Consider the following 6553-nt stretch of genomic DNA (forward strand, 5'->3'; position numbering starts at 1 on the left):
CAAGAAGTTACTACGACAAGGATGTGAGCATTTCATGGCATATGTGATTGACAGAAGTCAAGAACCAACAAAACTTGAAGATATTCCAGTTGTGAATGAATTTTCAGACGTATTTCCCGATGAGTTACCAAGACTTCCTCCAGATAGTGAAATTGAATTTGTGATCGACTTAGCACCTGGAACAGAACCAGTATTCAAGGCCTCGTACAGAATGGCACCTGTTGAGATGAAAGAGCTAGCGAAGCAATTGTAAGAGCTGTTAGAAAAAGGAGTAATCAGACTCAGTGTATCCCCGTGGGGAGCCGCGGTATTATTTGTCAAGAAGAAAGATGGAAGCATGAGAGTGTGCATCGACTATAGGGAGCTCAACAAGCTGACAATCAAGAACAAGTATCCGTTACCCAGAATTGACGATCTGTTCGACCAGTTGAAGGGAGCCAAGTATTTCTCCAAAATTGATTTAAGATCAGGATATCATCAACTAAAGATCAAGCCAGAAGATATACCAAAGACAGCTTTCAGAACAAGGTATGGACATTACGAGTTTTTAGTGATGTCTTTTGGGTTGACCAATGTCCCGACAGCGTTTATGGACCTGATGAACAGAATTTTCAAGGAGTACTTGGATAAGTTTGTTATTGTGTTTATAGACGATATTTTAATCTATTCAAAGACGGAAGAGGATCATACGGAACATGTGAGAACGGCTTTGAAGATTTTAAGGAAAAAGAAGTTATATGCTAACTTCTCGAAGTGTGAGTTTTGGCTACAGGAAGTTCAGTTCTTAGGGCACATAGTTAGTAATGAAGGGATCAAAGTGGACCCGGCAAAGATCGAGGCAATTACGAATTGGAGAGACCGAAAACACCCATCGAGGTAAGAAGTTTCTTAGGATTGGCGGGATATTATCATCGATTTGTTCAAAATTTCTCGAGGATTGGCACACCATTAACAAAGCTTACACGAAAGAATGAGAAGTTTATATGGAACGACAAATGCGAGGAAAATTTTCAGGAGTTGAAGCGACGCTTGATCACGGCACCTGTTTTGTCACTTCCAGATGATCAAGGGAATTTCATAATTTATAGTGATGCTTCTCACAAAGGATTAGGATGTGTTCTAATGCAGCACGAAAAGGTGATTACGTATGCGTTAAGGCAATTGAAACCACACGAACAGAAGTATCCTACTCATGATTTGGAGCTAGCAGCCATAGTTTTCGCTTTGAAGATTTGGAGACATTATTTGTATGGAGAAAAGTGCGAGATTTTCACGGATCACAAAAGCTTAAAGTACATATTCACACACAGAAGGTGAAGGAATTTACGGATGAGCGGAAGCGCGAAATAACATTTATTCCGTAAAAACCATATACCGAACATATAGAAAAACGTATAAAAGGGAAAAACTGAGGAATCGAAACCATAACTCGTGAATCGAAGCTTTATAAAATTGGAGTGCTAGCAGTTGCTCCTCAGTGTGTGAAGCACTCTACCGGTATCCACCAAGAATGATCCTCTTCGATGATCCTTTTTATAAAACTAAGCTTTTATAAAAATGGAGTTTTTGGGAGAGAGAGAAGAAGAAGATGGAGGCTAGGGTTTTCACAAAACCAAAATTGTGTGTCAAAATAAATGAGCCATCCATCTCATTCTATTTATAGGGCTCTCCTAGGGTTTTATAATATATCTTTATATATATTAACCCCCACATTTTATCTTAATAAAATTCTTTAATAATAATTAAAACTATTTTAATCATTATTTCTTTTCTTAACTATTTAGAAAATAATTCTCTCTCTCATTATTTCATCAAAGAAAATATTCTTTTATGGTGTGACCCTGTAGGTTCAATATTATGCCGGTAGTAGAAATAAATAATAATAAACTTTTATTAATTATTTATATGAATATTAAAATTCACTAAATATAATTAACTGATTAATTATATTTATTCTACATCGTGAGTGATACTTCTCAACATATCGCGACTATCCGGATAATATGAATTCACTGCTTAGAATATCAAGAACCTGTCAGTGACTAGTTACCGTACAATGAATTCCTTCTACCCTTATAATATCCCGAATAAATACAAGACATTGATCTCGTGTCAAGCCTATCAAATTTAATCATATGATTTCTTATTCATAATGTAAAGTTCATATTAATGCAGATTGGAAACTCCTTTTTAATTTCATACACTCTGGCCAGAGATTCCAGAACTCGCATACTAAGAATAACATAGGATATTCTCTTCCTATACTGGAAGGGGTAGATCCTCTATTGACGTTAGCTATCTCTATACACAAATCCCTATGCCCAGAATAGACCTAATGGATGTCCTTGAGACTAAGGACTAAACCAAAGCACAGTTCATTATATATAAGATACCTTTAACGATCTCAAGTCTAAGGACACTTGTACAACTATCACTTAGTGAATAACTATTGACACGTGAGTAATATCCATTAGTTGTTCAACTTATCGAGTCATGTTCAGTGAACTTATTCCCTAATAAGCACCTACATACTAGCTATAGTGTCACCACACAAATGCCTATGAGAACAGACATCCTCCTGAAGGGAGCAAGCATAGTATGTACCAATCTTTGCGGATCCACTAACATCCGATTAGTTATCCTATGATCAGGAACTGTTTAAGTCCAGAGTTATCATCTTCTAGATCTCACTATTATAATCTCATTATAATTCTAGAAGCTTTACTCTAAACTGTGGAACATCTTATTTAATACACTTTAAATAGATAAAGCCCATATAAATATAACAAGTCTTTTATTAATTCAAAATGAAATCAAATAGGTATACAAGAAAGTTCTTCCTAACTCATCATACATGATTGGATTTAGGACAAACACTTTCAGAAGGAACTTAATATGAGACAAAGGAGATGGTTAGAGTTGATCAAAGACTATGATTGCTCGATTAATTATCATCCTGGTAAAGCGAACGTGGTAGCAGACGCATTGAGTCGGAAGGAAAGGTTGAATGTGTTATCAGTACCTGAAGACATATATAAGGAATTTCAAAAATTGGAATTGGAGATTAAAGTTTGCAAGCCTGAGGAAGCGAAAGTATACAGTATTACTTTCCAACCGGAATTATTTGAGAAAATAAAGAAATGTCAGGAAGATGTAATGGATCAAGATATAAATCATTTGGTAGGTGAAGAGTTATGCACGCAAAAGGATGATCAAGGTATTCTGAGGTTTTTATCTAGAATTTGGATTCCACTAGTGACGGAGGTGAAAAATGAAATTTTACAGGAGGCACATAATTCAAGGTATTCCATCCATCCAGGGAGTACCTAAATGTACAAAGATTTAAAGAAGAATTATTGGTGGCCAGACATGAAGAGGGAAATTGCGGAATGGATTAGCAAATGGTATACCTGTTAGAGAGTTAAAGCAGAGCATTAGAGACCAAGTGGATTGTTACAGCCATTGGAGATTCCAGAGTGTAAATGGGAACATATTGCCATGGATTTCATAGTTGGATTACCAAGGACAAGGGCCAATCATGATGCCATTTGGGTTATAGTGGATAGACTTACCAAGTCAGCTCATTTTCTGCCTATAAATGAAAGATTTTCACTCGACAAGTTGGTCCATATGTACCTGAAGGAAATTGTAGTTCGTCATGGAGTTCCTGTGTCTATTGTATCTGATCGAGATCCAAGGTTTAATTCAAGATTTTGGAAGAGTTTTCAAGAATGTTTGGGAACAAAACTGAATATGAGTACGGCCTATCACCCCCAGACGGATGGCCAAAGTGAAAGAACGATTCAGACAATCGAGGACATGTTACGTGTTTGTGCTATTGATTTTAAAGGAAGTTGGGACGAGCATTTACCCCTGGTAGAGTTTGCTTATAACAACAGTTATCACGCCAGCATTGGGATGCCACCCTATGAAGCCCTTTATGGACGCAAATGTAGATCTCCAATATATTGGGACGAAGTAGGAGAACGCAAGATACTTGGACCTGAACTGGTACAGCAAACAAAGGAAATTGTTGAAATTATCCAGAAGAGATTGATAGCCGCACAAGATCGTCAGAGAAAATATGCAGATCAGTCAAGGAAAGACATGGAATTTGAAGAAGGAAGCTTGGTATTACTGAAAGTATCACCATGGAAAGGACTAACGAGGTTTGGAAAGAAAGGGAAGCTAAGCCCAAAGTATGTCGGACCTTTTGAGATTTTAAAGCGCGTTGGCAAAGTAGCTTATGAGTTGGCGTTACCACCGCACATGGAGCACATTCACAATGTTTTTCACGTATCAATGCTCAAGAAATATAATCCAGACTCCAGGCATGTAATAGAATATGAGCCAATAGAGATTCAGGCAGATTTGTCATATATAGAGAGTCCGATAGAGATTCTAGAGGAGAGAGAGAAAGTATTGAGAAATAAAGTGGTAAAGTTAGTAAGAGTATTGTGGAGAAACCCAAAGGTTGAAGAGTCAACCTGGGAGTTAGAAAGTGATATGCGAGAAAAGTACCCTCATTTGTTTTCTTAGGAGATTCTGAGGACAGAATCCTTTTAAGGGGGGAAGGATGTAATATCCGGGATATATCGTGTAATTATTTTGCTATTAAATAATTATTATGTGAGTTCAGTATCTATTCTGTGAGTTAATTGTTAAATGTTATCTGTACTTGGATATTCAAAAATAATATTAATTGAGTATTTTAATTTTTATATGTACAAAATAAAACATAGATAATTGTCATATCTTCCTAATTATTTCTATGTTGATTTGTGGATTTATAAGGATCATATGAAATTTATAAAATCTTTTTCCGAGTATTTAAAATCTATTTTATAAAAACGGGAACCAATCGACGTCATCCATTGTTACATTTTTGGAACCCGAAACTCTTCCGAGAACTCCTTCCTAACCTAATTATAATATTCCGACCATATTCCATGTTTTGACTTTTTCGATTCGGCGTACGGTTTGTTCTGCGCGGGTCCCGGCGCAACATTTTCGATACAATATTCGTTTCGGTAAATCAATAAAACCCGTATTTTCGATAAACAGGAGCTTTTTATTAAACTATCCAAATTATCACTTCGTAGTACGTGTAACCAGGCGCTGAGACCAAGACCGCAGTACAAATTTGTTATGGATAAAAAACTAAGGTTATTATTTTCTGTATTTATTGCTAAGGTTCGGGAGCTCAAGGCCTTTAATGGCTGCTCTCGTGTTTCGTAGCTTAACTCTGCCTTTATGAGATGCCTACGTATCTCTGTGAATTAGAGAATCAAGCCAAAAAAACGTAGTTCTGATTTTTGGGGTGAGGCCCCTTATATATATGTTGGGAGTCCTTAAATTGGACTTGGTATAGGTGACTTGGTGGGCAAGTCTCATAATTAGAATGGACTTAGGAGTCCTAAATAGTAGGAAACTGATTCCTTATCCTTTTAGGTCCCCTTGAGGATAATCTATAAGGATTTATATCCTTACCGGGACCCTTCTCAATAGCTGATTTTTGCCTTATTAATTAATTACGAAATTAATTAATAATCAGGGCTTTTGGGCCTTCTTTATTCCATCAGGCCTGATCTGGTCCATCAGGCTTAACCTTTCCGGTCTGAGTATCATATATCTTTTTATTGGGCCTAGCAGCCCACACCTTGCAGTATTTAATCATAATTTATTTATTCCTATCATTTGCCCCCCAACTTTTGGGAAACATTGATTAGGTTTCGCAGAAGTTAAGTCTGTTTATTCCCTTACAAGGTTTCGTTTTCGCGTAAAGTGTGGAGCGACCTACACATTTACAATGAATTTTCCTTTTATTCAGGAATTATCTTAATTCCAGGAATTTTTCCCTTATTTCCGGGATTTTCCCTAATTTTCTGGGATTTTTCCTTTAATTTCTGGATTTTCCCTAATTTTCTGGGATTTTTCCTTTAATTTCTGGATTTTTCCCTAATTTTCTGGGATTTTTCCTTTAATTTCTGGATTTTCCCTAATTTTCTGGGATTTTTCCTTTAATTTCTGGATTTTCCCTAATTTTCCGGGATTTTTCCTTTAATTTCTGGATTTTTCCTATTTTTCTGGGATTTTTCCTTTAATTTATGGATTTTTCCTATTTTTCTGGGATTTTTCCTTTAATTTCTGGATTTTCCCTAATTTTCTGATTAAATAATAGAACTTTTGCTGCTCAATACATCCTAGGCGTTGTTGATCCACGCCTAGGAGACAGTTTCCTAACAACGTCTAGGAAACTTGCGTCCTTGGCGTTGTTGGAGGCTGATGCTTCCTGGGCGTTGTTGATCCACGCCTAGGAGACAGTTTCCTAACAACGTCTAGGAAACTTGCGTCCTGGGCGTTGTTGGAGGCCGATGCATTCATAGATCCTAGACGTTGTGCACCCACGCCTAGGAGACAGGTTTAGTACCACGCCTAGGAGACATACATTCTGACAACGGCTAGGGATAATGCACCCTGGGCGTTGTTGAAGACTGATGCTTCCTGGGCGTTGTTGGACCAAGCCTAGGAGCCATACTTCTAACAACGGCTA

This window comes from Apium graveolens, chromosome 3, assembly GCF_009905375.1.
Source record: "Apium graveolens cultivar Ventura chromosome 3, ASM990537v1, whole genome shotgun sequence".
Classification (NCBI taxonomy): domain Eukaryota; kingdom Viridiplantae; phylum Streptophyta; class Magnoliopsida; order Apiales; family Apiaceae; genus Apium; species Apium graveolens.